The following is a 23,918-nucleotide window of genomic DNA, read 5'->3' on the forward strand; positions in this document are numbered from 1 at the left end:
CTCTCTCCTCTGAACTTCCGGTGAAGCGATCACCATTTTTTTTTCTCAGAGCGAGCGGAGAGCAACGATCCGGCGAGCCTTCATTCACCCAGCGAGGCTTCTCCGGCTGCAGTCCCTCCACAGAGCTGCTTTAAGTCACCAAGCACAACACAGCCCCGTTTGCAAGTTCCCTTTATTTTCGGTCAAAAATCGCACCTGTGCACGGTGGGGAGGGATTTTTTTTTCACTCGGGGGAGCATGGCAACGATGAATCACCAGCTCATTCACCACCTGCCAGCTAGACGGGTCTCTCCGTTGCAACGAATCAATGCAGATTCGTTGCAACGTTTTTTTTTTTTTAAACTTGTCTTAAAGGGAAAGGGGCTTTTCGGGAGCATGATAACGGCCGCCCATTGGCTGTTCGTTTGAGTGACGGCCAGGAGCGGGAGAAAGCACAGAAAAAATCGCTTCCTTTCTAGCGATTTTTGGCGAGACCGGAAACCTGTGGGAAACAATTGCAACGCTACTGAATTGAACTACAAAGGCAGGCATGCATAACGACGAATTACACTATTTTAAATTTCGGAATTGCTTAGTGTAAACAATTGGCCACATTGATTCTTGTGCGGAATGGGCCCAAGTTTTCCCAGCAAGTGCTTACTTTCAGATGCTACGTGCCTTCCTAACAGGCTAGAGCAGACTGGTGAAAGCAGGCTAGCAAGTAGGCATGTGTGATTCATTTTGGATAGTCTGGAAAGTACCCAAATAAAAAAGGAAATAATGGAAGTTGGATGGGTGAGAATTGGACCTCCTGGTCTAATCTTTTTGAAACCTAGGGGTCCTTTTGAGAAGTTATTTCTATATCTACACTGCAAAATTGGCATGTCTACCACAACATCCTGCCCCTCCCGACCATGGAATAGACAGAAAGGGAAATTTTCCCATTGACTTTGATGGTGTCATGGGTTCTTATGGCACCAAACTGATTCAAATTCAACTACTCCAGTATATGTGAGAGTCTCCACATGTTAGCATCTCACAGTATTCTGTTTACCCCTGGAGGAAATGGCAGCTTTGGAGGGTATATGACATTATACCCTGTGGATGCCCCTCCCCTCCCCAGACCTTTCCTTTTCCAGAATACATCCCTAAATCTCCTGAAATTCTCCAACCTGGAGTTGGCACCCCCAGGCCTCAGTGATTAGAATTTCAAGCCACCCAAACAAGTATTGCCTAGTATGGTTTCCTACAATTAGAACTAACAAATTAGGAATTCTCAGAGATTTTGGGGTAGAGCCTGTGGAGCAGGGGTGGGCAAACTGTGGCCCTCCAGATGTCCATGGACTACAATTCCCATGAGCCCCTGCCAACTGGGAATTGTAGTCCATGGACATCTGGAGGGCCACAGTTTGCCCACCCCTGCTGTGGAGGGTAGGATTTGAGGAGGCAAGGTACCTCAGTGGGGCATGATGGCATAAAGCAGGGGTGGCCAGAGTGGCTCTCCAGATATTCATGGACTACAATTCCCAGTTGGCAGGGGCTCATGGGAATTGAAGTGCATGGACATCTGGAGGGCCACAGTTTGGCCACTCCTGGGCCAGAGGGTGTCCTGCAAAGTAGCCATTTTCTCCAGGGGGAACTGGTTTCTGTTGCCTGGAGATTTGTTTTAATTCGGGGAGCTGCCCAAACCCCACCTGGAGGCTTGGCAACCCTGTCCGACCTCTAACAGACCCTCGTATAATTCTTTTACATATGTGAGATTCTGAAAATAATTCGATAGACAAAAAGAGAAATCATCTACACACATGACAGAGACTATAACTGAGCAGCTTGGATGGAGCCCAAAATCTTGCTTGGCACCGTTACAAAGATCTCTAGCCATTTAATTTAGACAGTAACAAGTGAAATGGGACCATTCTTGAAATGAAACTTCATGCCCTGAAGGACCACACAGCTTCCTAGAGGGGTGATCAATCACAAACACAAATGGCCTATCTTTAAAGATAAATTCCAGGATTATGTTGTAATTTAAGTGCCTATTTCACAAAATCAATATAGGGAAAAGAGTCAGGCTTCTTTCATAACGTTGGAAATTTCACCAGAAGAAATGCACAGGCAAGAAGAGCTTATTGTTTTATTTAATCATTATGCAGATCAATCCTTGGTTTATGTCTTGCGGACCAATAGCTTTCCAGGGCACAAACCTCAATTCACGTCTCTACCTTTCAAATTTTAAAAATAGATACATTCTTTTACACGGTCTAAGATTAGCATCTCAGCCTGGGGGGGAGGGGCTGGCTATTTGCATATTTGCTATTTCCTATGAGCCCCTGCCAGCATTTGCTGGCAGGGGCTCGTGGGAATTGTAGTCCATGGACATCTGGAGGACCACAGGTTGACTACCCCTGTTCTAGGGGATGCATGAAACTATTCTGTAGCCCTCAACAGGTTTACCACTAGCTTATCTGTCGGAGCCCTCCAATGTGACCCAACATGAACTTTGAAAAGGGTGAGCTTTCAGCCTATCAAGGTCGATACATGAGGCTGGAAGGGTCTGTTGCTTCGTTGTCCCCACACACCTAGAAACAGCTTCAAGTCTTCCTTTTGCTGATCCGTTCTCATTGCATCAGGGGGAAGCAGGTGGGCATGAGAAGAGGTGCTGTTCTTCTGTCGCTTGACTGTGCTTCCCACAGCTTCTTACCGCTAGAAGGAGGCTCCCGTTGCAAGCCCCAGATCCTGAGCCCAGACCACCTGGGCTACAACTACAGGGGCGCAGCTTCCTCCACTGATATGCCATGGGTCTCTCTGGCTCAGCATTGCGGCCCTCCCATTAAGTGTGGGAAATATCCTGAACTAAATCTGAATCTGGCGTATGCTGCCAGTTTCTTCCTGTCTCTCTTTTCCCCACCCAGGTCATGGATTTCAACAAACCCCTTGGAGAGCCACAACTGCTTGTAGCAAATGGTGCGGGCTAAATTAGGATACTCCCAACCAAGGTTCCAGAGAATCCTGGGGTTATGTGAGAGTTCCCTGGGGGCCTTTCCCAGACGTTTGGACAGCCCCTGACATCACTAGATGTCCCTGGAGTCCATTAATATTCCTCTATGGCAGCCTGTCTCAACTTTTTGATCATGCAGAATATGGTTGGAAAGCATAGCTATGTACATGCCCACCCAGACCCCCTACCCATCCTACAGGCCCACCATTGGTCATTTGGGGAGGCGGGTCAACATGGCCATATATGGTCATATCATCTGATAATTTAAAAATATAATAAAAATTAATCAACCCCCACCCATTCAGGAAACCCTTCCTGGGCCGTCAAGAAACCCCAGGGTTTCAGGAAACCCTGTCCGAGAGAGGCTGCTCTAGGGTCAAAAGGCTGAAAAAGCTGGGCTGGAAAGGTAGATTTAACCATCAGTCGCCCTTCACTTCTACATGTCAGACTGATCCGAGACTCAAATCCTCACACTGTCAGGAATGTCTGTGGGTGTCCTTGGGACAGCCGCACACTTTCAACCTGTCCAACTTCAAAGGGGGTTTTGTGAGGATGAAACAGAAGAGAGAAGAATGACAGGAGCCATTTGGAGTCAGAAAGGCAGAAAAGCAAAGGATCACTGAAGTAAATAAATATATTTATTTTGGTAGTTCTTTTTGTTTAGATACCAATGTCCCGGTAACCATGACACCCTTGTATTCAAAGGAAATCAGTCTCTGGGGGGAACTGACTCTATCCCACTGTGCTTCCGAGCTCCTCGGGGGTCTCTGTTTGGTCATGGATGGATGCCAAGCATGGGTGAAATGGACCCTCATGTTCTTTGAAGTTGAGGCCCTCAAAATGTTAAACCACCCCAGTCCAAACACACCTCCAATGTCATGGCAAAAGAACTCCCATGACTATAAATTACTGATCTATAAAATTAATCATCAGCAGTAGATAGTGATCATCTTTGGATGATAACATTGTACATGTACAATATCTTATGGATCTCTTCTACCATTATATCTCCTTATCCATTGTTGCTCCTTTATATATTTATGAAACAGCCCAGGAGGGTGGGACGTGTCTGGCTGTCCAAGTTGGAATAGGGCCAATCAGGGTGCAGCCAGCTCTGCTCTGATTGGCCCTGCCCCTGCAGATCCCGCCCTCCGTTCCTGGATGCTAGCCTCTTTGCTCTCAGACATGCCTCCGTGCCTGGAGCCAGCAGCAGGTAAGGGGAGAGGACCCTGGGCAAAGGGAGGCCTTACTAACGAGGGCCTCTTGGCCTTCTAGGCTGGGCCTGCTGACGAGGGCCTCCCGGCCTGCTGATTGCTTGTTAAGGACTGCTAAGGAGCTGACTAGCTGACTGCTGAGGAGCTCTGTCCCGGCCCTGCTGACAAGCTACCCAGCCCCCGCCTGCCCCACTTGATCTGGCTGCTAGCCGCCACCCAAGGCCAGGGGCCAGGGGAGGGTTCACTTTCAAGCCAGTAGAATCATAAAATCATAGAATAGTAGCGTTGGAAGGGACCTCATGGGTCATCTAGTCCAACCCCCTGCACTATGCGAGACACTCACATCCCAATTGCTCATCTACTGCAACCTGCCACCCCTTTGCCTTCACAGAATCAGACTCTCTGTCAGATGGCAATCTAGCCTCTGTTTAAAAATTTCCAAAGTCAGAGAACCCACCACCTCCTGAGGAAGCCTGTTCCACTGACAAACTGCTGTAACTGTCAGGAACTTCTTCCGGATGTTTAGATGGAATTTCTTTTGAATTAATTTCATCTCATTCGTTCTGGTCTGTCCCTCTGGGGCAAGAGAGAACAATTCTGCTCCATCCTCCATATGGCACCCTTTGAAATACTTGAAGATGGCATGTCATCTAGAAATGGGGAGAGTGAGGAGGGTAGTCTCCAAGGGTTACCATGCTGTTCAGCAGCAGAACAACAAGATTTGTGTCCAGCATTGCCTTAGAGGCTGAGAGGATTTTCAGCTCCCTTTGTTAGGCACTTTCATTGCTAAGAGGGTGAAGACCATTATTAGGAGAACAAGGATTGCAATTTTATACACAATCATTTCTACAACAGGGTCATGTATTTTCCTGGCCATGCATTTATTTGGTGGACTGATCCCAAATGTACTGGCTTCAGTGAATGTATTAAGTTATTTTGGATGTCTACAACTTTTTTTTTTAAGCTTTGACTATTTGACATGCAGTGCCCTAAGTCATCTTTCATCCACTCAATAGTGAGGAACACAAATTATGCATAAGTGATACGATGTTCAGAAGAGAAGTTGACCTTCCCCTAAAAATGGTACACATGGTACATTGTTCATCTTGGCTCTTTTTCTATTGTGTTAATTCCTTCTGGCAAAACCTTCCGTTTGGTTTCTCCACTCTCTCTTCCACATCTATATAGTTTTCATGCTGTCCACTCTTCTGTGTGGATACATTTTTCTTGCACACAACCTTGTGAGACAGGTTAGGCAAAGAGAGGGCGACTGGCCAAAAGTCATCGAAAAGGGCATTGTGATAGACAAGGGATGTGAACTTGGATCTCCCAGAATGTAGGCCAGCATTCTGACTACATCATACTGGCTCTAGTAATTTCTGGTACTTCCTCAACTACTCTTGTCCGAACAGCTGGGGGGGGGGTAGAAAAGGGGCAGTCTAGCCACAGGCCAATGGGTCGGAGAACAACGTTCCTTCCAGCTAGCTTGGTTGGCTGCAGCTTGCTGGCCTGGAATGTGAGTGAAATAGGCAAAGAGGACATTGGGTTGGATATAGTCAGTTTCTCCAGTCAAGAACAAGGGGCCACAGATTCCTCTTTGGCCACCAAAAAGGCTATGATGGGGAACATGGGGCTTCCATCAACAAAAGTGATGTGGAAAGGAGGCTTAAAAAAAGGAGGGGGGTTAGGTATGCTTGACTTAAAATGTTGGAGGTATCCAACCCATTTAAAATATTAAAATGAACAATTGTACTTATCCGATTGGATGTGTACGAACAGGGGCTGCTGGAGGTATTTTGACAGGGTGTTTAATCTTCTTTGCTACTCTAGGATGGCCAAGTTCCTGTCAGGGGTAGGGGGTCTCATGCAACTGGTCCTTCCTGTTCCTGATCAGCTTGGGGGGGATGAGAGAAAACTGAGAGAAATATGGGGGAACGGCCAGTGTCACAACTTCTGGAACAACTGGAAGTGCTATCAGCACACAATGGCCATGTTTTAGCATTCAGTCAGAACTCTATGGTTAAAGCATAGAGTTTTGGCTCAATGCTGGAGTGCTCCCAATGATGCACTGACATCACTTCTGGTTGTGCCAGGATGTCAATGCTTCCCCAGGCCCTCCCAGCAGTAAGTCTCCCATTAGTTGTGAACCTTGTACTGGCGACACTATATATTGACTCAAACAACTCTTCCCTAGGTCAATAGATGCAAGTTACATCTCATGCATGGATACATTAAATGGTTAGAGTCACAGAGTTGAAAGGGACCTCAATCTAGTCCAACCCCCTCCACAATGCTGGAACTCACTACTACCTGCCCACCCATGGTAACCCTAATTTCATACCCAAGTGATGCCTCCACCAAAAATCTCCAGACTCCAGCTTGGTCTGGAGGAAATTCACCAACCATCCCACAGTGGCAATCAGTAATTGCTCGGTACGCAAGGAGAGGCCACAAGAGACAAACCCTGGCACATCCCTTCCTGCCCTCCCACTCACAACCTGCCTACGCTCATAAAATCAGCATTTCTGTCAGATGACTCTCTAGCCTCAGCTTAAAAACTTCCAAAGAAGGAGAACCCACCACCTCCTGAGGAAGCCTGTTCCACTGAGGAACTGCTCTAACTTCTTCTGGATGTTTAGCCAAAAATTCTTTTGAATTAATTTCAAGCCATTGGTTCTGGTCTGACCCTCTGGGGCAATAGAAAACAACTCTGCTCCATCTTCTATATGACAGCTCTTCAAGTATCCGTTCTACTTAATATTTCTAGAAAGGGGTTGGAGGAGGAGCTGGTCTCATGGCTTGACACCCACTCAGGGCCGCTGTCCCACCACTGAATGCCTCCTCCTCCCACCAGCTTGTCTGTCTGTCCAGTGGCCAGCCAATTGCCTTCTGTCCCCCACCCCTGACCAGTCCCTCCTCCTTCAACTTCCCTCCGAGGCTCAGAGGCTGCAGATACCTGCCACATGAGAGCTGCCCCTGCATGTAGGTGCACTGGGTGTAGGTGCACAGGGTAAGTTTCCTAATAGCTGCTTGCAGCCTTTCCAGGTCCTGGGGAGAGGGGGAGGCCATCTGCAGAGTTCTCTCCCCCTAGCACCCATTGTATTCCTGAATGCAATGGACTTTGCTCCTAGTTTGAAGATAGTTATCATATCACCTCTTAGTCGTCTTCTCTCCAGGCTTAACAGACCAAGCTCCCTCAACCTTTCCTCATATGACTTGGTCTTCAAACCTCCTACCATCTTTGTAATCCTCCTCTGGATATGCTCCAGTTTCTCTATATCTTTCTTGGTAATATCACCTCGCGTGATCTGGACACTATACTTTAAATACAGCCCCAAATCCCATTTGCCTTTTTAGCCATCGTGTTAGACTGCAGACTCATGTTCAGTGTATGTTCCACTAAGACCCTCAGATCCTTTTCACACATGCTACTGCCAAGACAAGTCTCACCTGTCCTATAGTGATGCATTTGATGTTTCCTACCTAAATGCAGAACTTTACATTTTTCAGTATTAAAATCCATTTTATTCATTTTAGCCCAGTTTTCTAGCCTGTTTAGATCATCCTGTATCTTGAATCTATCTTCTGATGTGTTTGCTACCCCTCTCAGTTTAGTGTCATCTGCAAATTTAATAAGCACCCCCTCTAATCCCTCATCCAAATCATTTATAAATATGTTGAAGAACACAGGGCCCAGGACAGAACCCTGAGCCACTCCACTTGTCACTCCTCTCCAAGAAAATGATGAACCATTGACAAGCACCCTTGGGGTGCAATCTTTTAACCCGTTTTCAATCCATCTAAAACTAATAGGATCCATACCACATTTTTCCAACTTGCGGACTCTTGTCAAAAGCCTTACTGAAATCAAAGTAAGCAATGTCCACAGCATTCCCATGGCCTAGTAATGCACCTAAAGGGCATTTCTTTATGCTAACCTTCTTTCATGCTCCCTCCCCCCTTTTATCCAGAAAGAGATCATAATCTTTAGGGCTTTATCATCCTGTATAAAATGATGTCCTTGGCAGAATTTGGACTTTTCCCCTATGGCCAGTATTAGAACCATTACAAATGCATTCAATACTTCCACCCCTCAGTATAAGAAATGACTGGGGAGGAGGTGCCATTTAGAATCATAGAGTTGGAAGGGTCAAACTAAGTCCACCCTGTGCTCAATATAAGATCAGCCTAAAGCATCCGTGATCTGTCCAACCACTGCTTAAAGACCACCAGTGAGGGGGAACACACTACCTCCCTAAGCAGCCTATTCCACTGCTGAACTACTTCTGTGGGGAAAAAGAATTTGTGATATTTAACCAGTACTGTCCTACATCCATTAAGGTGGGTCCTACCCTCTGCTGCCAACAGGAATTGCTCTCTGCCTTCCAAGTAACAACCTTTCAAATGCTGCAAGAGAGCCATCCTGTGCCCTCTCAGTCTCCTCTTCTCCAGGCTAAACATTCCCAAGTCTTTTACTCATAGGGCTCGATCCCCAGGGATCAGATCTTCCTCGTTGCTCTCCTCGGCACCCTCTCAATTTTGTCCGTGTCCTTTTTTGAAGTGAGGCCTCGAGAACTGCTCACAGTACTCCAGGTGTGGTTTGACCAATGTGGTATACAATGGGACTATGACATCTTGTGATTTTGATGTGATGCCTCTGTTGATACAACCCAAAACTGCCTTTGTCCTTTTGTACTGCCACATCACACTGCCTGCTCATATTTAGCTTACAGTCCACCAGTATCCCAAATCTCATAGAGCCAGCTTGGTTTGGTGGATAGGACCGTGGACGTCTAATCTGGTAAACCGGGTTTGATTCCCTGCTCCTCCCCCACATGCAGCCAGCTGGGTGACCTTGGGCTCGCCATGGCACTGATAAAGCTGTTCTGACCGAGCAGGAATATCAGGGCTCTCTCAGCCTCATTCACCTCACAGGGTGTCTGTTGTGGGGAGAGGAAAGGGAAGGCAAATGTAAGCCACTTTGAGACTCCTTCGGGTAGAGAAAAGTGGCATATAAGTACCAACTCTTCTTTTTCTTCTTCTTCATTTGCACACACTTATCCCTAGAAGTGTACCTCCCATCCAGTACACACGCTTCTCATTTTTGTGACCCGGATGTAGAATTTGGCACTTCTGTATTTTGAATTGCATCTTGTTCCGACCAATGTGGTATACAGCAGAAAATCTTGCGATTTTGATGTGATGCCTGTGTGGATACAGACTGCATTTTCCTTCTTTACCGCTGCATCACACTGTCTGTTCATATTTAGCTTACACTCCACAAATATGCTCCATATATTTCCTTTGTATAGATCTACCTCAAGATAGAAAGGAGAGAGAGAGGGAGGGTTGGAGGATGCCTGTATCATCTCCCTCTCTCTCTGGCAATATCTAAAAGCAGTGATTGTGTAAGTTTCGATTGGGTTTCTAAAAATGTCTCATAGGGAAAGTGTTGCGTTTGGGGGGTATTTTTTGGGGGGGGTGTTGTAATTGTTCCCTATATGACGAGAGCACCGGATTTCCACAGCCTGCCTCCTTGTTCACACATGAGTCTGTTGCTCAGATCTGTAAATCTGCTATGCATCTCATTCAAGTGGTGCCAGATCTATTTCTGAATCCAGAGTTAAAGCAGCTCCTGGTTCTACCCGCTTCTTGTGTGATTAAAAAAAAAATACATATTGTAAAGTCATTCTGGTATATATCTCGCTCTAGGCCCTCCCCCCGAATATGTGTGGGTGTAGGTGCATTTAGAATGGCAATACAGGGATTCCATTGTATTGAGGGATGCCATCCTCCAGGTGGGGTCTGTGGATCCTGAGAATTACTGCGTATCTCCAGACTGCAGAGATCGATTCCCCTGGAGGAAAGGGATGCTTTGAAGGGTGGAAAGAGCTCAGTGGTGCCACCCTCTGGTGCCACATGGTGCCACCCTCTGAAGCTGCTGTTTTCTCCCGAGGAACTGGAGAGCAGTAGTAATTCTAGGAAATCTCCAGGCCCCACCTGTGGATTGGTAACCCTTGCCCCTTTTAGATAGGAATGCAAGTCACCAGCTAGGATTTAGAGATCTGCTGGGGTGACAGCTCATCTCCAGATTACTGAGATTAGTTCAACTGGAGAAAACAGAGGGGTTTTTGGGGCGGAGGGGGTTACTCTATTTATTCCCATTTTTAACCTACCGCTCCCAGCAAATGCCGGCTCATGGCGGCTTGCAACAGTTTTAAAAATACAGATTACGATATGAAACAATATATCACTATCTTATAACAATAATAATTAAAACCATTATCAATAATAATTAAAATAACTGCAACCATAATTGACAGCAACTGAAAACAATAATCTGCATCCAGACAGGTGTCATAGAATCATAGAACTAGAGTTGGAAGGGGCCACACAGGCCATCTAGTCCAACCCCCTGCTCAACGCAGGATCAGCCCAGAGCATCCTAAAGCATCCAAGAAAAGTGTGTATCCAACCTTTGCTTGAAGACTGCCAGTGAGGGGGAGCTCACCACCTTCTTAGGCAGCCTATTCCACTGCTGAACTAATCTAACTGTGAAATTTTTTTCCTGATATCTAGCCTATATCGTTGTACTCGTAGTTTAAACCCATTACTGAGTGTCCTTTCCTATGCAGCCAATAGGAACAGCATCCTGCCCTCCTCCAAGTGACAACCTTTCAAATACTTAAAGAGGGCTATCATGTCCCCTCTCAACCTCCTTTTCTCCAGGCTGAACATTCCCAAGTCCCTCAACCTATCTTCATAGGTTCATCACTAGCCACAGTGATCCATGCGACGGTCACCTCTAGACTGGACTTTTGTAACTCGCTCTACGCAGACCTGCCCTTAGCCCTGACCCGGAAACTACAACTGGTTCAGAATGCAGCAGCCAGGATCCTCACAGCAACACCGTGGAGGTCTCATATCCGGCCTATTCTCCACCAGCTGCAATGGTTACCAGTTGAATTCCGGATCAGACTAAAGGTTCTGGTTATTACCTTCAAGGCCATACGCGGTCAGGGCCCAGTGTACCTGAGGGACCGCCTCCCCGCCTATGCCCCCAAAAGAGCTCTGCGCTCTACTACCACCAACCAGCTAAGGATCCCTGGCCCTAAAGAAGTCCGTCTGGTCTCGACCAGGGCCAGAGCATTCTCTGTTCTGGCCCCTACCTGGTGGAACGAGCTACCAGAAGAGATCAGGGCCCTGACGGAGCTTAAACAGTTCCGCAGGGCCTGCAAAAAGGAGCTCCTCCACCAGGCATTTGGCTGAGACCAGACGTAATCAACAGCGACCAAGGGCCCCTGCTCCCCCCCCACCCCCCCTCAGAATTCAATAAATAAACCACCCCCCTCAGAATCCCATCAATAAGCCCTGGACCTGTTTGTAGTACTATATTGTTATACCGTTATATTGTGCTGTTATTTTGGTTACAATTATTAGTTATCAGTTATACATGTTACAGACTGTTTTATGTATCGTTCTCTGTTATGATGTAAACCGCCCTGAGCCTCTGGGGAGGGCGGTATATAAGTATGATAAATAAAATAAAATAAATAAATATAAAATAAATAGGGCTTGGTCCCTTGGCCCCAGATCATCTTCGTCGCTCTCCTCTGTACCCTTTCAATTTTATCAACGTCCTTCTTGAAGTGAGGCCTCCAGAACTGCACACAGTACTCCAGGTGTGGTGTGACCAGTGCCGTATACAATGGGACTATAACATCTTGTGATTTTGATGTGATGCCCCTGTTGATACAGCCCAAAATGGCATTCGCCTTTTTTACCGCTGCATCACACTGCCTGCTCATGTCTAGTTTACAATCCACAAGTACCCCAAGGTCTCGTTCACACACAGTGTTACCTAGAAGCGTATCCCCCATCCAGTAGGCATGCTTTTCATTTTTCTGACCCAGATGCAGAACTTTACACTTATCTTTATTAAATTGCATCTTGTTCTCATTTGCCCATTTTTCATTGTGTTCAGATCTCGTTGAACTCTGTGTCTATCTTCTGGAGTATTTGCCAGTCCTCCCAATTTGGTGTCATCTGCAAACTCAATGAGTAGTCCCTCCACCCCCTCATCTAAATCATTAATAAATATGCTAAAAAGTACCGGGCCGAGCACCGAGCCCTGAGGTACCCCGCTACTCACCTCCCTCCATTGATGTCCATTGATGGTAATAGAAGGAGTTAGAATACAGACTCGGGTTTCCTGTTTTGAGGTTTCGAGGAAGGATCCAAGTTGACCCGAGTCTCTATCCTGGCCTCTATCGCCGGCAGGGGCTTCTGGGAATTGTAGTCCATGGACATCTGGAGGGCCGCAGTTTGACTAGCATAGTACTCTACTGAGGTCCCCATCCTCCCCAGACTCCAGCCCCAAATCTGCAGGAGTTTACCCATCCTGGGCCAGACAATACTGAGGGGTAAATGAGAGCCAGCATAGTGCAGTGATTAAGAGCAGTGGCCTCTAATCTGGAGGGCCAGGGTTTATTCTCCACTCCTCCACATGCAGCCAGTGGGGTGACCTTGGGCTAGTCACAGTGCTGTTAGAGCTGTTCCCACAGAGGAGTTCTCTCAGGGTTCCCTCAGCCTCACCTCCCTCACAGGTTGTCTGTTGTGGGGAGAGGAAGGCGATGGTCAGCCGCTTTGAGTAGTGAAAAGTGGGGTGTCTGAGGGCAGGGCGACCTAGCAACCCTTTCCCCAGGCTTTATTCTACTCTTGTGTTATTGTTATGAAAATACAGTGCACCTCCCGAGTGAATTAGCAAGCACATTCATTTTCAATGGTTGTCACCCTAAGCAAAGTCTGAGTCTAATTTAAATTAAATAAATATCGCCTCCCAGTAGGCATAAGCTCCATGTTTGGAACAGGATGTTTAGATGAAAGGAGCATCATCAAATTTTAATTTTAACATCCCCCCCTCCCCCTTAGATGAAGACACCATGAGCAGACTGCACATCCTCACCGTCTTGGTCCCACACAGTGTCTGAATTCCAGAAGGTGTGTGGGAGGCATTTTTCAAAATCCACATAAGTTTTCCCCCCTCTTCCTTTCTCGTATTCCCCCCCCCCTTCTCTTGTTAAATTAATATCATCGGATGGAGGGGGAAATTAAACCACTTGGAATGTGTTAGAAATCGCACTCCTCTCGATTCCTATTACCCACTGCTAACGGCTGCTAAAAGCGTTCCTTTTTGGTAACAGGAACAACCTCCAAATCATCAGACGGGGTGGGGGGTGGGGGGTGGAGGGGGGTGGAGCACACAAAATAATTAGAAAATTGCACACTGGCCAACTGTGTGGACTGGAGGCCTGCCACAGCAGAGCAGAGCGTAAAGCAGTCTTTTTCAACCTCTTGACCATGGAGGAGCCCCTGAAATAATTTTTGGGACTTTGAGGGGCCTCGTGTCAGCTGGCCTCGTCTCCCTGGCATGCCCCCCCCCCAAAAAAAAGTATTGTGTCACTGGAAGTGACGTCACCAGCTGCGTTAAGAGACAGGCTCAAGGAGGACTGAGAGGGGAAAGAGAGCAGGTGGTCTAAGGGGGGAGTAAACGTGGAGGCTCTGACCCTTCCCAAGCATAGAAACCAAAAGAAGTCCCGCTTGGGAGGCAGGGTTGGGCGCTTCGGTGGCCGAAGCGGCCGTTCGCTCCTGATGCAGCCAGCGCCGCACTGCGCCCAGCTGACGCCCGCTATTGGCTTCTTGCGATGCCCCAAAACACTTGCCATGAACCAAGGTGCACGGCACCCCCAGTACTGCTGCCCTCTGCCTGTCTGCCCTGACATGGCAGCACTGCCAAATTGCATGTGTTGCCTGGCCAAGCAACAGCATAGCCCTGGCTGGCAGCCACTGGCTGCCAATGGCCAACCGGGGGCCTCTGGGTGTCTCATTCCCTGTCAAGGGGGCGGGTGGCGCCCTGCTCCCATGGAGGAGAGAGGTCAGGACTCCACTGCAACGTGAACTGAAGACAGCCTAAGCCGTCTTCAAAGGTTGGGCATGACTGCTGCCTGTGTCACAGCCCCGAGTGTCAGGGGGGGGGGCATAATTCCCTGCCCACCACCAGTCCCCATGGCAAGCATTGCCCAGGAGAAAGCCTAGGGCCCTCCAGCAATTGGTGGCTTCTCGCCCTAGAAGGCTGGTGGTAAAGAAAATGGGGGCACTGCCACCCTGCGCAAGCTGCCAGGCATTGGACACGGGTGCACCTGAGCAGGTGATCTCTACCTGCACCCCCCCCACCCGGAATTGTAGCCCATGAACATCTGGAGGACCACAGGTTGACTACCCCTGCTCTAGACCAACTGGAACAGCCTCATGGGCAGCCCTGCATAGAGCGAGTTGTAGTAGTCTTCACTTGAGCTTAGGGTTACCAACTTGCAGGTGGGGCCTGGATTTCCTGGGTAGACAATATACCTTGCTGTGATCCTCCTCCCCCCCACCCCAACCCTACCTTCCTCCTGCTGACCTTGCTGGTATCCAGACTAGGGTTCATGCACACAAAAAACACACACACAAGCGCACACACGCACACACACACATATCCTGTGCCAGCTCCAGCCTGTGAAATTCCTGGAGATTTAGGAGGTGGAGCCTGAGGAGGGGGGGGCAGCAGAGGCCACCCTGCCAAGCTGCCTTTTTCTCCGGGGGAAATGACCTCTGCAGACTGGAGATCAAGAGCAATTCCATGAAACCTCCAGTCTCCTCCTGGAAGTTGGCAACCATAGACCTACAGGTGATCAGTCGCCCTAGGCTTTACGCTGATGGGAAGCTAAATAGCAAACAACACTCCGGTACCCAAGCACTGAAGGGCCCTTGAAGAGGCTGTACAGGGCAAAGCAGAGAAATAAACTTATTATTACTTATTTACTTAGCAGCCACTTGAACTTTAAGCCCCTTCAGCTGGCCATCTTTTGGGAGAAAGAAATATATTTACCATAGCTTAACTGTAGCTTATTTCATTTAGGTACACAGGAAGCTAATGATCTCCTGGGAAACGGCAGCTTTTGTAAGAGGCTTACGAACCAAAAGAGGTGTTAAAACATTATTCCGCTCTCAGATATTTGAGACCCATAGGAAGGCTCCCTGCCAGAGGGTTTGTATTGACCCATGGATTTGAGCCCTCTTATCTCTCCTAGGGTGTTTGCTTTTGTAAAAAGGTAATAATTTTTATATTGTGGCAGACCAAAAAGAAAAAAATGAGGGGGGGGGAGAAGGGGGATAATGGACGCCTCTCCAAAATAGCCAACGAAGCCCTCAACGTGCGGTTGCCGTTCATGGAGGAGCCAAGAGAGATGCTGAGGAGAAAACGGCACAATGCGCCTGACTTTAAAATATTTATTAGCCCAGCCCAATCAGAACAAATGTGGCTGAGATTCACCTCCAGCTGCCATTGACCCAGCGGAGGAGCCAGGCGGGAGATGAGGACGGGGTGGGGCCAGCAGCACGCAGGGCAGGCGCAGCAGGGTAGCACTGTGCCTGGGGCAGGGCGGGGAGGCCAGGGCCCCGCCCTTTTCACCTGAGCTGCCTCAGGAGCAGCTTCCTTCCCACCCACCCTGTTATCATAGAATCATAGAGTTGGAAGGGGCCGTACAGGCCATAGAATCATAGAATCATAGAGTTGGAAGGGGCCATACAGGGCATCTAGTCCATTATGTTAGCTAATTCTCGCTCTGGTATGGAATGGGCCACTGGCATATGTCTTTGGCTGCATTTTGTCCCAGCTGACGATTTCACATAGGACGGAGCCTGTTTGGGGGGTCTGCACATCAGACTGCCCAGGTTAGGGCCCCCCTGATGAAATGACAAGCCTGCAAGTGGGACTGACCTGGTGGGAGAGGCATGGGGCTCACACTGCTAGGTAGCCCGGGATGGGGCCAAAGGAGAGGGACACCCTCCTTGGCACCCCCGGGGTTACGATGCCAGCTGGCCTAGGACAGGACCAAGGGAAGTGTGCACTTCCTCTTGGCACCCAAGGTGGGACAATATGCAAAGGAGTGGGCTAGAATATGGCTTCCTACTGTGCCATTTTCAATCTGCAGGGGTATTTTTTCTGAACATCAGAACATCAAATGGAAACCCTAGAGCTCTTGGAGTGTAGAGTTGGGCACCTCAGCGCCCGAAGCGGCCGTTCGCTCCCAACGCAGCCAGCACCGCAGCATGGGAGCGAACGGCCGCTTTGGGCGCCGAAGCACCCAAACCTACTGGAGTGTGGTTCATTCCGTTCAATGACCTCAACATCCTACTGTGCCATTCCAAAGCCAGATAGCTGGAAGTCATAGAATCACAGAATCATAGAGTTGGAAGGGGCCATACAGGCCATCTAGTCCAACCCCCTGCTCTACGCAGGATCAGCCCTAAGCATCCTAAAGCAAAGCATCCTAAAGTGTCCCAGCATCATCCACCATTCCCTGCCACCCCTCTGTGAAGGAGGAAATGGGAAGGAATTCAACATCACACCAATGCATCTTGTCACTTCCGGTGTGAAACTGAAAGAAATGTCATCACATCAGAGTGACACTCTAGATTCACCCCAAGCATGGCGATATAACGAAAGAGTTTGGGGGGAATACAAGAGCGCTCCCCTCCTGGGAGTCAGCTAGAGCTGGGAAACCTAGATCTTTGTTTTCATCCTGATTATGATTTCATCCTGATTACGATTTGTTATATTGTTCTAGAGTAAGCTATTTCAACCAGGGTTTTGTGAAACCCTGGGATTTCTTGATGGCCCTGGAGTGGTTTCCCAAATGGGTAGAATTCATATATATATATATTTTTTAAACTTATTAAATGTATATCAGGTGATATGACCATACATGGTCATGTTGAGCCCCCCCCCCCCCGAATTACCAATGATTGGCCTGGAGGGGGTGGGAAGAGGAGGGACCCCAGAGGAGGTGTATATATAGCTCTGTTTCCCAACCATATTCTGTATTATTGCACCACTTCTGGGGTTTCTCAAAGCCTGAAGAATGTTCTAGAACAGGGGCAGTCAAACTGCGGCCCTCCAGATGTCCACGGACTACAATTCCATTCCTACATGAGGAATTGTAATCCATGGACATCTGGAGGGCCGCAGTTTGACTACCCCTGTTCTAGAGTGACATTCATTGTCAGCCATCTTGGGCCAAAAGATGGGGCACAAGCATTTTTTTCAGTCAATAAATACATCCAAATTGCCAGGCTGTGCCTGAGTTACAGAACTTTCTACAAGTAGTTTTCCCAAGTGTATCTTAACCGGAAGAAGTCCCACGTTAAGGGACTTCTGCTCTGTCCTGCTGCCAGCGAAGTTTGCCAAGGAATTTCCCGAGCGCTGTGTCTCTCCGTTGACAGTGGGTTGTCTTGTCACGACAAACGTCAAGCTGCCTCTCGCTCTCCTAGTCCATCTTCCTACAGCGATGAGAGCAGTGGGGCCAGCACACGCCTGCTTCAGGAGGCACCGGTTCCTCCACTTGGGTGGAAGACTCATCTTTGCTTTGAGGGCGGAAGCCTGAGCCCTGCACACCTGTGAGGATCGACCTGTGGCACAGCTCCACAAATCCACACAAAGAAACAGCCTCTCCTAACCTCCTAACCTACAGGCCTTTTGGAAAATAGAAATGGAACTTTAGCAGTTTTAGATTTCAAGAAATAAGAATGCAGATTTTCTTGCAAGGGCTGGCTACTTACCAAATGTATGAAGCATCTAAATATACCTCAGGGAACATCCCGGCTGGACAAATAGCATTGCTCTTCAAACTCCCCATTAGTGTTCCCTACAGCTAAAGTAGTGTAGCTTGGTCTAGTGGTGAAGAGCAGCGGCTTCTAATCTGGTGAGCCAGGTTGGTTCCCTGCTCCTCCACATGCAGCCAGCTGAGTTACCTTGGGCTAGTCACAGCCCTGAAAGAGCTGTTCACGCAGAGCAGTCCCAGCAGAGCTCTCTCAGCCCCACCTCCCTCACTGGGTGTCTGTTGTGGGGAGAGGAAGGGAAGGTGATTGTAAGCCGCTTTGAGACAGCTTAGGATAGTGAAAAGGGGGGTACAAAAATCAACTCTTCTTATCATAGAATAGTAGAGTTGGAAGGGGCCATACAGGCCACCTAGTCCAACCCCCTGCTCAACGCAGGATCAGCCCAAAGCATCCTAAAGCATCCAAGAAAAGTGTGTATCCAAACTTTGCTTGAAGCCTGCCAGTGAGGGGGAGCTCACCACCTCCTTAGGCAGCCTATTCCACTGCTGAACTACTCTGACTGTGAAAGTTTTTTTCCTGATATCTAGCCTATATCGTTGTACTTGAAGTTTAAACCCATTACTGTGTGTCCTTTCCTCTGCAGCCAACGGGAACAGCATCCTGCCCTCCTCCAAGTGACAACCTTTCAAATACTTAAAGAGGACTATCATGTCCCCTCTCAACTTCCTTTTCTCCAGGCTGAACATTCCCAAGTTCCTCCACCTATCTTCATAGGGCTTGGTCCCTTGGCCCCAGATCATCTTCGTCGCTCTCCTCTGTACCCTTTCAATTTTATCTACGTCCTTCTTGAAGTGAGGCCTCCAGAACTGCACACAGTACTCCCGGTGTGGTCTGACCAGTGCCGTATACAATGGGACTATGACATCTTGTGATTTTGATGTGATGCCCCTGTTGATACAGCCCAAAATGGCATTTGCCTTTTTTACTGCTGCATCACACTGCCTGCTCATGTTTCGTTTATAATCCACAAGTACCCCAAGTATCCTTTTTTGCTCCCTTATATATTTGGGAAACAGCCTCCTGGGAGGAGACTGTCCGGGGCCCTGTCCGTCCAGGTCCACCCTGATTGGCCCTCCCCCTCCAGCTCCCACCCTCCTTCCTTGCCTACTAGAAGCCTTGTGGCTGCGGCCTCCATTGTCACCCATGAGGAAAGAGGCAGCAACAGGGCTTTGTGGCCCACAGGTACGCTCCTGCTGGGAGGGAGCGGGGGGGGGGGGAGTTTGCAGCTTCCCTGTGGGCTGCAAAGCTCTGTCGCTGCCAGCAGGGGGGGGCTTTCCACTCCCTTTAGCCCATGAAATGCTCTCGCTGTGGTGAGAGTGCTTGCTGGGCCAAAGGGAGCTTCCCATAGCAGCACTGCCAGCGAGGGGAGGGGCTTTCCACTCCCTTTAACCAGCTTTGCGGGTCAAAGGGAGCCATGGCCACCCTCTCACGGGCTCCTGCCTGCTGCCCCATTCAAAGCCCATTTTTAAAATGGGATTTGATACTAGTGTACATCATAAATCTGTCACTAATGACTAATCAATGTGGTCGTTACATAATTTTAGCAGGTAGGATGGGCAAGGACCCAGGGGCCAAACACTGGCCTACACAGATATCAGGGGCTTGTCAACTTCCATCACAGAAACTAGGTCAAAATACATATTGCAAATGGTGTATTAGGAACCTCTTTTGCTGGCCCTGTGTTACAGCCGCAGTATCCTTAGGGAGCAGCAAACCAATGCTCAAGGCTGAATGGGGCATCTCCTCACTGTGCAGATCTTCCCTCAAGGTCACATTGGAGACTCCAGCTGGTAGGAAATGCCACAGCTCAGTTATTACCAGGAGCTAGATGGAGTTAACTTCACTGGCTGCCCATCAGTTACTGGATTCACTTCAACATACTGGTTGTCAAGTACAAAGGAATACCTTTTTATTCGTGCTCCCCCATGACAGAGTCATTGAGAAGATCTGAGTGTCCTGCATAGTGCAGGGGGTTGGACTAGATGACCCATGAGTTCCCTTCCAACTCTATTATACTATGATTCTATGATCTATAAATCAGAATCAGAGAATCTCACAAAGGGCCATCCAGTCCAGTCCAGCCCCCCCCCCCTTCCTGGGGACTTAAAAATCATATCCTCCTGACAGATGCTCATCTAAGCTCCTCCTAAAATCTTCCAATGAAGGAGACTCCTCCACCCATTGAGGTAGGATATTCCATCTATGAATAGTCCTATCAGAAATTGACTTCTAATATTTCAGCGGAACCTCCTTTCCTGTAATTTGAACTCATTGCTCCTAGTCCTTGTCTCTAAAGCTGCAGTAAACAAGTTGTCCCCCTCTTCAACATGCCTACCTTCTAGGTAATTTATAGCTGTCATATCACTCCTTGCCCTTCTGTTCTCCAAGCTACACAAACCCAACTCTCTCAACCTTTCCTTGTAAGGCCTGGATTCCATCCCTCGTCCAAGTTTCCCTTCTCTGAACACGCTCCAACTCATACATAAATGAAAACTTCCACAGTGCATTTGCATCTGCAGAACAGGCGAAATGAATTCTCTTCTATTGTCCTGGATGGCTGGGTTGTCTTATTAAATGACAGCTCCCATAATGCCACGTGAAAATATGCATGTGCAAAACAGCCACAGTGATAACATAAATGGACACCAAGCCCTACAGCAAAGGTGACCAAACTGTGGCTCTCCAGATGCCCAAGCAAGTGTAGTCCATGGACATCCGGAGGGCCACAGTTTGGCCTCCCTGTCCTATAGCGTTGTTTTCTAGACAGTGACTGACTGATTGCTTCTCTATTGTTCAGGAACAAGAACTCATTGGTGGGTTGAGCGGGGGACGGACGAGGACTTCCATCAGGCTGTTCAAGACACGACATGCTTTTGAAATACTGCTGATTTCACTCTACAAAACAGGACTGTTAGAATAAGGAAGGTTGCCTTGACAAGTAGGCTCAAACTGCTCCCAAATTGCAGAACGGTCCACTGAAACATTGACTCCCTGCCAGGAAAAAGCAAAAAGAGTGAAAGCAGGATAAGCAAGCGTTTGAGCATCGCTGGCACCTAAGCAGAAACAATAACCTCGCCCCTGAAAGCCCCAGCTTTGACACTTGTTACTTCTTGCAGATCCTTGTACACAGGTATATGACAAAGGTAAAGGTAAAGGTATCCCCTGTGCAAGCACCGAATCATGTCTGACCCTTGGGGTGACGCCCTCCAGCGTTTTCATGGCAGACTCAATACGGGGTGGTTTGCCAGTGCCTTCCCCAGTCATTACCGTTTACCCCCCATCAAGCTGGGTACTCATTTTACCGACCTTGGAAGGATGGAAGGCTGAGTCAACCTTGAGCCGGCTGCTGGGATCGAACTCCCAGCCTCATGGGCAAAGCTTTCAGACGGCTGCCTTACCACTCTGCGCCACAAGAGACTCCTTTATATGACAAAAGGACTGGCTTAATTTTTCGGTTGGGCACCAAATACATGAGCTGTTCAGAATGTCCATGAAAGGAAGTGAGAGTATGCTAGAATCATCTTCCAAGGTCCTGATTGGGGTGCCGTCCACCTTCTGAGGTTGGGCAGGTGGCAATCCAGGCAATGCTGTATTTAGGGCATGGCAACTGGGCCCCATCAAGCCCCCACAGGGTCCACTGGCCCCCACAGCCTGGAGACCCATGTCTTGGTATGGCAGCTGCTTGCGTTGAATGGAATAATGCCAGATAGTCACCTAGCGCAAACCTCCATCCCCTTTCCTCCGGTGTGGGTGTCGACGTGGGCTACCAGTCCCCTGTCCCACCTTACCAATGGCGGGGACAAACCAAGGGTCTTGCAGCCTGAGACAGCTGGCCCCTGTGCTTTCATTCCTCGGTTGGGGTAGTGGAACATTGGACACCAGGGATGGGGTCAGTTTGTGGGCAAGCGTTTCTCTGCCCCCTGCCCCCAGCCCGTGTCACCAAGCTTGCCGCAGGCACAAAATGGGGTAGGGATGCGCCTGAATCCAGGAAAGACCTTCTTAGTCATTGCCCCCAAATGAGGGAACTCTCTTCCCAGAGAGGCTCACCTGTTGGTGTTTTCCATGACCAGGTGAAGATTTTTTTTGGTTTCTTCTGGCATTCCCTCAGTGATTCCTTCCTGCTGCTCGATGTTTTAATTGCTGTTTTAATGTCGGTCTGTTTTATGATATTTTATGATTGCAAATGTCTATCTTAGTTTGATTTTAAGGGCCTTTTCGCACAGGGATCTTTGTTGCAAATTGTTTGCGGAATGAAAAATCGCCATTTAAAATAGTGGAATTCGTCGTTATGCATACCTGCCTTTGTAGTGGAATCAGTTGCGTTTTTTAGCGTTTCCCACAGGCTTCCGGTCTCGGCAGAAATCGCTAGAAAGGAAGCGCTATTGCCAAGCTCGTCCCGCCCCTGGCCGTCAAGCAGCCAATGGGCAGCCGTTAGCATGCTCCCAAACAGCCCCTTTCCCTTTAAGAAAGGTTTTTTAAAAAAAAAAACGACCCATAGCAATGAATCTAGGTAGATTCGTTGCTACGGAGAGACCCATCCAGCTGCCTAATGTGAGCTGTTGTTTGATTGTATGATCATTTGCACGCTGCCTCGAGTGATAAAAAAAAAAATCCCCCCCCCCTCTCACGGGCACGATTTTTGGCTGAATTTATTTGTAAAAAATAAAGGGACTTTATTTCAGCAAACGGGCTTTTCAGTTGTTTGTGCATAGTGACTAAAGGTGAAGGACTGAAGCCAGGGAAGCCTCTAAACAGAAAGAGGCTCGCCGGTACGTTTATCCCCGCTCGCTCGGAGAAAAAAAAATGGCGATCGCTTCGCCGGAAGTTTGGAGGAGAGAGCCAGGGGGAGGGACTTTGAAGAACCAGCAACAATGGTAACGCACAGGTCTTTAGCGCTACTGTTGCAGATTGGTTGCAGGAGTGTATCGCTATCCGGAGGGTGAATCCACTTTTCTGGATTCCCCTGAAAGCGCCACAACGAAGCGCTTTTTGCTGATTGGTTTCAGGATTGTTGCAGATTGTCTACGACGTCGTGGGTTATGTCAAATTAGTAGCGTTTCCAAATAGCAACCATTCTGCTACTTTGAAGCCGTGCGAAATGGCCCTAAGTGTTTCCAATGATGTGGGGGATTTTGGCCCGATTGTAATAGCTTTTCAGGTGTGTTTTAGTGACGTTTGTTTTCAATCTCTCAAAGCCTTTGCGAAGGCAAACACAGGCAGGGTATACATGATGAGAACATATAAATAAAATATTCTCACGATCCAGTGTCGATTCAGCAGGCCTGTCCCTCTTGCAGAACTCTCTCCTGTGCAACAAAATCAGAGTCCAATAGCACTTTTAAGACCAACCAAGATTTATTCAAGGCACTCGAAAGCTCACGCCTTGAATTGTGTGGGTCTTAAAGGTGCTATCGGACTGTAATTTTGTTGTGCTGCTTCAGACCACTCGAATCTCTCCTGTATGTGTCTTTTGTATTCAATGGTTTGGACATAATGGAAAAAAATAGCTGATAAAACGGTATCCCCACGGGCTGTTACCAACACATGCCTCGCTCTGGTTTTCCAGTTGCTGCAGCAATTACAGGATTACCAATTTGTTTACAAATGAGCATTGCCCGCATAAGGTGTGTGATAAAATATACTATTGGGGTAATATAGCATAAAAATGAGCTGATCAAAATGCAAACCAATTTTTTTCACATAACAAAACAGTCATGGTTGAGGAAGTGAGTTCTAATGCCGATGCAGCTTCACAACATTTCCCCTCTTTCTATTACATTCTGTTAACATAATGCCTCTCTCGGAATATTCTAACAGAGAAGCCGATGTTCTACTCGGAGTTTAATGTGTCTTCTGTGTCTACAACCTGCGCAGCTTGCCTTTTTGTGCATGGGCGTGCAAGAAGATGGAACTGGGAGAGAAGAGCCAAACCATTTATGATACCGCCTGAAAACCACCTTGCCTGAGCCTCATTTGACCCTAGGATTCATGCAAACAAAAACAGTAGT

The sequence above is a fragment of the Paroedura picta genome, unplaced genomic scaffold, assembly GCF_049243985.1.
Source record: "Paroedura picta isolate Pp20150507F unplaced genomic scaffold, Ppicta_v3.0 Ppicta_v3_sca19, whole genome shotgun sequence".
In the NCBI taxonomy this organism is placed as follows: domain Eukaryota; kingdom Metazoa; phylum Chordata; class Lepidosauria; order Squamata; family Gekkonidae; genus Paroedura; species Paroedura picta.